This window comes from Enhydra lutris, unplaced genomic scaffold, assembly GCF_002288905.1.
Source record: "Enhydra lutris kenyoni isolate GAN:26980312 unplaced genomic scaffold, ASM228890v2 scaffoldscaffold17, whole genome shotgun sequence".
In the NCBI taxonomy this organism is placed as follows: domain Eukaryota; kingdom Metazoa; phylum Chordata; class Mammalia; order Carnivora; family Mustelidae; genus Enhydra; species Enhydra lutris.
In genome coordinates this window covers 48,902,324-48,914,392 of record NW_019154101.1, presented here as the reverse complement: position 1 = coordinate 48,914,392, position 12,069 = coordinate 48,902,324, and positions in this window count along the sequence as shown.

Here is a 12,069-nt window from a genome sequence, read left to right as displayed (position 1 = left end):
AACCCTGAGAGCGCTGCATGGGATTCATCTGTGTGCTGTTAAAACATTCAGATTTGTGCCTGCCTAACCTCAGCTGAATCAGAATTTTCTGTTGGTGGTGGTCGTGGGGTGGGTGGGTGACCGTGGCATTGTAGTAATTTGTTCGGGCTGCAAAATCCTGCATTGGGTGGTTTAAACCACAGAAATGTATATTCCTACAGTACTGGCGGCTGGAAGTCCAGGAATGAGGTGCTGCCAGGGTTGGTTCTTCTTGAGGTGGCTCTCCTTGGCTTGCAGGCGATTGCCTTCTTGCTGCCTCTTTACCAGACGTTCCTCTATACTTATGTACCTGGTGTCCTTCTATGTGTCCTACCTAATCTCTCCTCTGAGGAGGACATCAGTCAGGTTGGATTAGCGCTCACTCCAAGGACCTCATTAATTGTTTACATATTTTTCTTTTTTGCCAGCTAGTAAATTTCTTGAGACCAGGGGCCAACGCTAGACCTTTCTGAGTTTTGTTTCTCTAGAATAGTGTCTGGCATAAATGTTTTTCAAATGAATGAATGATGAATTCATTTGAGAACTATTTTTATATTCAAGATTTGTCTCAAGTAGTACTTCCTTGTCCCTTTGCTAATCTCACTGAATTACACATTTCATTATTTTAAATTTCTGAATATGGAGGTGAAATATATCTAACAGAGAACATTTTATTCCAATATTTAATATAATATGCTATATTATATTTTTATTTTAATATAAAATCTTAACAGTAAACCAGTAAGATAAGAGCAAAGGAATGATCCCATTCTGGAAAACACAATATACCTTAGTCATTTACCTTGTTACCATGGTCTCAACAGAAATAAAATGACACAAATAAGCAGGTCTTCATTTGGGACTAGGATTTTTTTAATTTCTTTGTGGGAGTTTCTCATTTTATTCATTATAACAGCATTGAAGCTATGTTTGGGCGTTTCATTTGCATCAAGTAGAATCTAAAAAGTTTTATTTTGAAAGCCATTTTATATCTTTTTAAAACAATGCCTTTTAAAAAATATTTCTAGTTTAAGACTGAAATGTGAGCATTTGCTGGAGAGATAAAAATATTTCAGAGAGCAAGCAGATGACTCAAAAGAACAGAATTATAAAAAAGAGTGTCTTAATAATATAATATCTCACTTATGGGATCTCCCATAATAACACATTCTGATAATTCTGATAGAATTGAAACTGAAAATATCTTATGTGCTTCTATAGGAAACTAAGATTTTTCTTTATTAAAGAGTTAGCATAGATATGTTAGTTCAGAAAGAATACATGAAAACCTATTTGATGAACACACCATTTTCAAGTACCTTAGTACCACAAACCTATGTATACATGACATAAACTATTCCTTCTACCTCTTTTATTCTTTCACCTCTTCATTATAAATGGTGGTGAGTTTTTCCAGAAAAATAATGCATTAGATCTTGCCTTAAGAAGCAATGGGTATTGATTGGCAAAAGCAGGGTCTTTTTTTGTCCTTTACATACCCTACTCTGAAGAATAAAGAATCCACCCTTGCTCTCCCAGAATGGATCCAGGAATGGTTTTCCATGGCTTTGACAGCAATGAGCATCTAGCTGGAAGAAGCTAAGATTCTATGAGAAGACTTTGGGAAAATAGATCTTTGGGTGCCCATCTGTGGATAATGGTGAACAACCTGACAAGGACCTAGAGAATAAAGGGATGCTGGGACTATCTTTTGGATGTGGGCATGATTGAAATCGGCTATTTCCAAGATTGTGCTCTTTCTGACTGGGGATTTACTGGCATGCCTTTCCAAGTAACTGGTCATTTAGGCAGGATTGCATTTACCTCTTTGTTAAAGGCTTCATTATTGCATAATTCTCTTTAAGCACCCATAAACAATAAAAATATATTTATTTAAACATATTTTAGGAATCAAACTTCTAATTATTTTTTACTGACCTTTGTTCCAGTAAGTCCACCTCTGACATCCTCTTGCTGATATTTCCAAACAATTGGGTTCTCTAATTTTCCATGTCTTGTTACCTGCTCTGGTTCTGCTGTTAGATTGGAGTCAAGTTCCCTCACAGTAGGGGGATCTTGTTTTACATTCCTCTTATAATCTCTAAAGAGTAGAATATAATACAAGAGCAAACAAGTGCTTAATAAAAATGTATTGCTTGTTTGGAATTTTGAAATACTGATTGCATAAATCAAACAAGGTTCTTCTGATTTCAACTCAGTCTTTTCTTAGCTTTTCTTAAATCTCTTCTTGAGAGTTGTTTTTTTTTAAAGATGTGAATATTAAATTTACCAGTTTCTTTAAAAACAAAAAAAGACCTCCCTTTTCTGGCAGAAGCAGACATGTTACAAATAGTAGCTCACTGAATCTTCTTACCCCATCACTCAGGAGATCCTTTTTTGTAAGGTAATGGCAGGCTGAAATCTAGTTGCTGTTCAATTGACTAAATATGGGGTATATTTTGTGTTGTCTACAATTATTCAACAGTTTTTCATCCACTGTGTGTTCTTGATGCAGATCAGCCATCCTTTCCTAATCCCCATCTGAGAACCTTCATAACAATTACCACACCCTGTCTCTCCTCTTACTTAGCATACAGCTTTAGGAAGTGGTAACTCTTATTTTAGAGAAGAAACAGGAAGTTCTTTTTTCCCTTCCATTCTCCATTCTTGGTGTTCTCATAGAGCTAGCCTGCCACTGGTCATCCAGCTTACTAATGTGAAACCACAGCAGTACTTTTCAGTCATATTCTTTCATCATCCACCCCCATGTCCTAATGAATTTACTTGAATATGTACAACACTGCTCTCCAGAGAAATATCATGGGTCTGCTTAAAAATAACCACTCTTTCCCCATGCTGTGCTAGCTCATTCTCAGTAAACACTCTACGTTAGAAGAGACTTTTTGCTTTTGTGATGATTGTTGGAGGAAAGATCTGGCAAACACTGCACATTTATTATTGTCAAGAAAAAAATATGGACATTAAGTTAGATTTTTTTCCCCTAGTTATTAGATTAGGCATAGAATGGAACAAAAAAAGTTAATAGTAACATTAGTGGGCTATTAATGCCAATATTCTTAGGATTTTTTACTTGTGATAAATTTCTTGACAGATTCATGTCATGGAATCACAGAATTTTAGAAATAGAAATAAACTTATAAATCCTCTATCCAACCCCATCAACTTAGCTTGAGAAAAAGTTAGAGAATAGAAGAATAAGTGATCTTAATATCATACTTCACCATTTTTCTACTGAAATGAACTTGGAATTTTATTTTTTTATATATATTTCTTTTTTTAAAAAAGATTTTATTTATTTATTTGACAGACAGAGATCACAAGTAGGCAGAGAGGCAGGCAGAGAGAAAGGAAGGGAAGCAGGCTCCCTGCTGAGCAGAGAGCCGGACTTGGGGCTCCATCCCAGGACTCTGGAATCATGACCCGAGCTGAAGGCAGAGGCTTTAACCCACTGAGCCACCCAGGCACCCTAAAATTGTAATTCTAGAATGTCAATATGCAGGGAGTTGCAAAGATAGTACATAGAATTTCCAAACATAATTTTTCCTATTATTATCATCTTACATTGTTATGGTACATGTGAAACAATTAATGAACTAATATTACTATTATTTACTGAAGTCAATTCTTTATTCAGATTTCCTTAATTTTTATATAATGAATATCTTTTTTCTGTTCCAGGATCTGATCCAGAATGCTGCATTACTTTTAGTTGTCAGGTCTTTTTAGGCTCCTTCTGGCTGTGCCAGTTTCTCAGACTTACCTTGTTTTTGACAGTTTTGAGGAAAACTGGCCAGGTATTCATTCTGTAGAATGCCCCTCAGTTGGGATTTATCAGATTTTTCTATAATTAGGCTGGAGTTAGGAATTTTGGCAAAGACACAGAGGTAAATTGCCATTTTTATGACATCATATTAAGAATATGTACTACCAACGTGACTGTTGATCTTGATCACCTGGCTCAGGTAGTTTTTCAGATTTCCCCACTGTAGTTATTGGGTTTCCCTTGTTCCCTACTGTTCTCTTTGTGGGGAAGTCACTATGTGTAGCCCATGGTTAAGGAGTAGGAACCTTCTTTGAGACTGGAATGTCTACCTAGATTATTTGGAATTTTTCTACATGAGAGATGTTTATTAATTTATTAATTCAGTCATTTCTTTATGTCATTATAGACTTGGGGATATTTATTTAATACTTCAAGATAGAATCCAATACTTTATTTTGTTTGTTAAGTTGTTCTAGCTTTGATCATTGGGAACTCTTTCAGTTGACTCCTATTTCTTCTGATGCAATTCCACCACTGTGGGTTTTGTTTTGTTTTTAAGCATTTGCTAACTTTCTGGCACTCCTAGATGTTTCAGTAGTTCATCTTGCATGTTTCCTGCTCTAGTCCTAGAATCAGCCATTTTCCCAAGTAATCTTGGCTCTTTTTATTGGAGAGTGGTATTAGGAAAGATATGGATGCAAGTTTTTCTTGTGACTACTGGAGTATTGTTGCTTCTAGGCACTATCAACTGGCATAGCAAGGGAATATAAATATATATACCAACTCATGTATACACATATATCTATAAATATTTCTATATGTCATCAACTGTGTCTATATTAAGCTAAACATAAGTTCATATTGATGTCTCCCACTCTAGTCCATTACTGCATGGATCATTCTAGACTTCTTCCCTGCTTGTGTGTAACCTCCCACTCCCACTGTGAGATACACTGCTTTCATCATCTGCTATCCATTTATGTAATTATTCAGTTCTATATATACTGATTTTAGAGTTTTTAACATATACCCCTGTGTGAAACAACTTTATCAACTGTAGAGTAGTGCTTGGGCACAGTTCCTTCTGTCTTTAGTCTTACAGGTTTCCCTTATTTCCAAAATTACATAAATAAGCAAATCTTATCCCTTCAGTGAGTTTCATACATTTTTAATAGTTAGATTCTTTTGTCACACTCTGCATTCTATCCTGTGATCCTCTGACTTTTTAAATGATTTCTTTTTAATTTGCATATAATAAAATTCAATCTTTGTACTGTAAAATTTTGTGGGTTTTCATAAATACTTAGTGTTGTGTATTCACTGTTATGATGTCATACAGAGTAGTTTCACAGACATAAAAAAATCCCCTCTGTTTCACCTATTCAGCCCTTCTTCAACTTTCTCCTTCCTAAATTTTGAAAGCTACTGATCTGTTTATCATCTCTATACTTTCGCCTTTTCCAGAATGTCATATAAATGGGATGAAATAAATTGACCTTTTCAGACTGACTTCTTTTACTTAGCAATGTATATTTAATATTCATCTATGTCTTTACATGGTTTGATAACTCATTCCTTTTTACTGCTGAATGAAATTCCATTGTAAGGGTCTACCACATTTTATTTACCCATTCGCTTATTGAGGAACATCCTGGCTGCTTCCAGTTTGGGGAGATTATAGTATTCTTGTGCAGTCCAGTGTGTGTTAGAGTGAAGGTGTGGGAGCTCTTCTCCATACAACATTTTAACCCAAGTTGCTAAATAATCTGTCATCTTCAACATGTAGTCTCAAGTTTTCCCTGGCTGTTGATGTCCAGATGGCAGGGGTGGGAAAGAGAAGAGAAAATAGAAGATTGTGCCATAGATTTTATGAGCAAAGTCTGAATGTCGTGTTTATATCAATTATACCAATATTTCTTTGGTCAGGATTGTTGAATGAGCCTATTAACTGTAAAGAAGTCTGGACTGTGCCTTGGAAGAAAAGGAAATGTGTTTAGTGAGCACAGTATTGTCCTCGCCTCAGTACTCCTATTTGGTTACCAAATATTTGTTTTTCTCTTCCTTCTATACACAGCTGCATGACCCCAAGCTACATAATTTACAGTCCTATCCAACCACTTCATCCATTCAAAGTCTAGGACTTCAGGCTGGTATGGGCACACAGATGTGGTATTTCATGATGTGGTGTCTTTTGAACTCTAAAGACACCATGCAATGATAAAGGAGGGGAAGAATGGCCACAATAAACACTCCCATTCTGCAAAGGGAAGAATGGAAGTGATGGGTGCCACAGCAGTCACTGGTGCAGAGCAGTGTGGTAATCCCATGGGGATGGCATTATGAAATTTTTTTCAGGTCCTCATTAGCCCCTGATTAAACTTGATTCTGCTTTCCTGTAGGTACTTTATGGCTTCCGGATCCAATGTCTAGGGGATTCTTCCTTTTTATTCCCCTTCCTGGCCACATCTGAAAGGGGTATTTGGTATGCCTTTGTTGGAAGCTGTAGAGTTCTCTGCATGTGGAAGATTGAAGATTCAGGGGTTATTTTAAGTCCTAAAGAGTCAAAGCCATTCTAAGTCCGTATTATGGTTCCTCTTGTAATGAAGTTCCTTTAAAAACTTTTGATCTATTTTCTTCCAGTCATTTCACATGCCAGTAACCTCATAAAAAATTCTTTACAGAGATGATTTGCAAATTATTTTATTTCTTGGATTCCCCTCTATCCTTCCGCAATCCTTTCTCTCTCAATTAAATGGTGAATATTTTGAGGTCATTAATTTTGAGATAGAAGGCCTCATTCTTAAGGTGATTTTGCTGTGGGACTGGGTTTTAAAAATTTCTTTGGCTCAAAGGCTATTTTGATCTTAATCCTCAAATCTTAAATTGGGATAGAAAAGCAGTTGACTTTTCCAATCCTGGCCAAATTTTTATACACTGACCAGTTTTTTCCTACAATTGTCTTTTTTTTTTTAACTTTCATACCAAACCCAGCCAAGTTCATCAACACACACTAATCCATTCATTCTTTCTAACTATTTACTCCAGAATGGCCGCTTCAGTAGGCAAATTATCTGTTTTCAGGGATACTGCAATTTCCTTAAATGTTTTGCCACAGTATAACACTAACTTGCCATTCTTCTGGCATGTTTAGTTTCTTTCCTAATGCCACATATTTTGTGTTACAGCAGGATCTTGCAACAAAAGTATTAATTTCTATGTTAGGCAGGATAATTAACACCTCTATTGGTTCTCAACAAGAATCCCAACATAGAAATATCAGGGACTTAACCCATTCAACATCTATTAATTTCTCTCATCACATTCTAGTATGGGTCTTGAGGAGGATCTTTTTCCATATGGTCATTTAGAGAACCAGATTGACAGATGTATCTCCCATCTTCAACACATGGCTCACAAGATCATCTTGGGCATCAATATCCAGCAAACAGATAGGAGGAGAGACCCCACTGCTTCCTATATGTCACTGGCCAGAACTCACACGATCTTAGTTAAATGCAAGGCAGGGTAAGAAATATGGTCTAGCTATGGGTTTGTATGTCCAAGAGGATATTTTTGTTTCTAGGTTTGATTAACGTAAAGCATTGACTATGCCACCTTATCCTTGAGCTTCTGTCACCTTATTAATGAAATGAGACCATTAATAACCTACTTCATAAGGTGTTATATGTGAATGCTACAGTTTATATGAGTAATATTTGAGTTCCTGGTATATTTTCTCATGTTTGAAAAATGGGAATAATCCTCCTTGCCCCCCCAACCTCCTCTCCCTGCCTCTTGTCCACCCCAACCCTTCTTTAGAAAAAGTAACTTCAACTGTGCCCTTCAAATTAGTGAAGTTAACACTTGATGATCTTATACTGTGTATCTTATGATCAATGGCATTAGATAGTAGTTGGTAATAACTCAATGGTCAAATTTGGTTTTGCCACTTTGGTGTCTCTCTTCCTTTAGCTATACTTAATCCAAAAAACTCGTTAATTTTTATCAAACTAACCAGGCTTTACATATTGCAGCCTTGTGATATATGTGTATTAGAGATGAAGAAGAACTTTCTGACCTTATCTTAGATCATTCGATTTTTGTCCTCATAAAAATCATCAGAGTTCTGGAATACAAACTGTCTATAATTGAATTCACCAAGACTTTTATTAATTTATAAGCCAAACACTGAAGATAATGATCATCCCCAGATCATCGCTCAGAATATGTCAGACAGCTCCTGATGATAGGCTGCAAGAAATTACTGTCTTCTCCCAGGGTAGGTACCAACATGTCAAGCTCCTTAAACTAATACATCATGATAATCAGTGTTTAAAAAAAAAAAAAAAAACAACACTAAGTGCTGCATAATGAAGACACAGAAACACTGGAAACTCTCAGCGATGCTTCACCCTAATTGTCACACAACTGAAAGCCTGGGATCCCCCAACAGCTAGCATCTGCTGCTATGGAAACCTTAATGTTCCATCATCTGAGAGATTAAAAACTGAGGCTATTAATGGACTTGACAGTAGTTTGCATGTTTCATTAGTGAAAAATGCCATTATCTAGGGCTTACAGGAATTGGATTTTTTGAGTGATATTTTTTATTCTCTATTAAAATGGTCCAGGCATGGTTTGAATGGTATAACAAAAGAAAGGAAACAACCGAAGAGGAATTAGGACATTTCGGCAAATCAGTCTTTCCTCTTCTCTCTGATCTTCCCCTGCTGGCTGGCTGTTTAACTGGGCACAGGTGAGATTTAGAGGAAGGAAATGAGAGAGAAGCCGATTTCAGCCTCCATTCAATTCCAGTGCGGGTTCTTTATGAATCCTACGTTCTATTGTTTTGGAGCTAGCATAATTAGCGCACTGTTTGGAAAACCAAGGACCCTAAGACGTTACTGAGTCAGAAAATAAATTCAGGGAGTCTCAATCAGCATTTCTTAAAAGCAGATGGAAAAGGATAAAAAGAAAAATACTGAAAGGTGTTCCCAATTGGTAGAATAACTATTATCTTTAAAATTCTTTCTACTAGTTTACAGGATAGTAGGACTTTCTACTGTGAGTTATGGCCCAAAAAAGTTTGAAAAACATAGTTAGAGTGCATGATTAAGAGACCAGGCTGTGAAGCTAGGCTGTCTGAATTTGAATCTTGATTTTACCACCTGCTAGCTACATAAGCAAGTCATTCAACATCTCTGTGTATCCATTTGCTTATCCATACTGCAGGCATGATGGTATTAGAATCATAAGGTTGCTGTAAAGAGGAAATAAGTAAAACAATACAAAGTGCTTGGAATACATCTAGTGCATAGAAAGTGCTCAAGTGAGAGCTAGCTATTGAAAAATGTCATCGATTACTTGGAGGAATTACATTTTTAGATCACTGAATGTGTCTATCTTTTCACATTTATATTTGTAAAATAGGGATAATTCTTGCCAGTTTAGAAAAGCATCATTATAAATTGTCTTGTTAAACCACACGGTACATCACATCACTTGCATTGCTCTTAATACCATTGTGCCGGTTTTATTCCTTTCCCTTGATTCCAGAATCATAATAGGTTCTACTGCATCATGTGGTCCTTAGAGAACTGTTGTAAAGATAAATGCAAATATTAAGGCTCTTTTTTTTTTCTAGGAAACAACAAAGTTTTTAGCCCAGTGTCTCTTTAAAGGCTGCATCATATCCGAATGGACCACTAGGGTACTATTTAGTGCACCAAAACATTAATCCACTAAATGGTGCCTGAAAGGTTAATGCAGCTTCTGAAAATGGCTGACCTGCTCCCAGAAGCCTGTCCTGGGAGAACAGGGTTCTCCAAGTTAGACATGGGGCATTGTTCTGGAGAAAAAGTCAGAGGAAAGCAACATAAAAGTCCAGGAGATAGACACATGGACTTTGCTGGTAATGGCATCTTTGGGATCTGAGTCTAGGGGTTGCCTTAATTCCTAAAAGTAAAAGATGTCTGAATGGCTCCCAATGTCCTCTTTTAACTGATTGACACTTTGCTAAATGGAACTTACTGGGGACAGAGATGTTATGAACACTGAAATGTGATGATAGTTTTGTGTGTTTGAAATTCTTTACTTTTACCCAATCACTAGATGGGGAAGAGTTAACTGAAAGGGCAATCACATGCTACTTTCCATAGGTGTTGCATAAATACCAATCATGGGACCTGTGGCCCAGAGAAATTGAAAGGGATTTGGATGGGGGTTTATTATTTTAAATTATTTCATTTCTTGAGCACTTACTAGGTACTAGGCCATCCAGGGAATGCTTTATACACATGAAATAATTGAATACCAACCCCATATTCATCTATAATGTAGGAATTCTTACACCTGTTTTCTGGATGAAGAAATTGAGGCTTTGAAAAATTGTTGAAAAATTTACCAAAAGTTAGAATGCTGGTAACTATTATAGCATCTGCATGTCAATGGCTGATAAGAGAGACCTTCAATCCACTGATTTCCATGCTTTTTCATGCTCTATCACCCATCTACCTGTATCCTTATATCACTCCTAAGATTCTAGGCCACTTTTGAAGAGTCACTGTCTTGCATAACCCCTCACTCTTGCCCATCTCTCCTCTAATATGTTCACCTGGGAAAACTCCAACCTGGTTCAAGACATGCCTAACGTAGGCTTTAAATAACCTCCTTGCTTCCACTCATGCCCCCTACACTATTCCCTGAACAACAGCCACAACAGTCTTTAAAAATATCATTCACTTCATGTCCTCCATGTGCTTCAAGCCCTCCAGGGGGTTTCCACTGATTATTGGAAGAAACTCAAGGCCCAACATGATCAAGGCCCAACATGATCAAGGCCCTTTGTGCTTTTGGACCTCAGCTGGTATCACGCTTCCAGTGCTCACAATGCCCTAGCTCCATGGGCCTTCTCCTTGTTCCTTGAGCACTCTGCACTTTCTCCTGTCCCAGAGCCTTTGTACTTGCTATTTGCTCCATCCCACAGGCTCTTTGGCCAGGTTATCCCTGACCTGGCTCCTTCTTATCCCTCAAGTCTCACTTCCTTTGAGAATCCCTCCCAGATGCATGGTTTAAGGGGCTTTTCCCATGGTAAAGAGAGCAAAGAACTCCCCAGGATGGCACAGAGAGCTGGTGGTGAAGCCAGAGGGGGTTTTCTCCTCCTGCCCTCATGTCCTCCCCATTATCTGGTGCTATCTTCAAGTTTTGTTTTATTTTGTTGGAAACATAAACAACCTGGTCCAAATCTTTCAAATTATCACTTTGATAAGGGATTCTAAAATTCCAGTAGCACATGGGCAGGATTTCCTTCCATGACTTCTCAGTATTATCGCCTGGGCTATTGACTGTGCGCTGGGGGTCAGGCCTGCTCCCTGGCTGATGGGCAGTGTGGGGGACCAGCTGTACAAATATACTGTTCCCAGGGCTGCACAGAAGAGAAACTTGGTGTTCCACTGAGGCATCTGCACTTTTTATATTCACAGGGTCAACCAACTATTATGTCATAATGACTAACTGCACACTTTATATTTATGTGTATATGATAAAAAATGAATGCCGCCTTTTACCGAGGGTCACTCTGTGCTGGGTGATTTTACATATATTATCCCTAAGGTTCCAAGAAATGAAAAAAATCATGTTTAAGTTCCCGTCTGAGTGACGACAGAGCCTGTGTTCTTTCTGGAACATCATGTTGCCTTTAAAATAATACATGTATTTGATGAGCTTCCCTTCAGGCAGAATTTGCAATTAATGCTTTCCATCACTCTGTGTCACCCCTTTCTCAGTGGCATTCCTGACATAACTACGTCCCATGGCTTTCCCCAGTTTCTTAGCTAAATAATATGTAAACCTCACAAATGTATTACTTGATATGGCCCACTCTGAAGTATTAATTGAGGGGAGAGGTGGATTTTTTAAATTTCGTTAGAGAAATGAAGCTTATTCTTGTTGAGGAGGGACTTTGGCAAGAGGGTGGAAGAGATTTAATGAGTTTCTCACTGTAAAGACCCTCAAATAAATGTATGTGTCCCTACCACATCAGTGACTGCCTGTTTCTACTTACGTGCTAATTCTTTCCAATGCATCTATCCACATCCTTGTCTGAATCCAGCCGCACCTGATCCTACAGCTGTATTTTTCATGTGAAAGTCACCAGCCTAGTTAAGGATTAACTCTTTTTTTTTTTTTTTAATTTTATTTTTTTAAACATATAATATCTTTTTATCCCCAGGGGTACAGGTCTGTGAATCGCCAGGTTTACACACTTC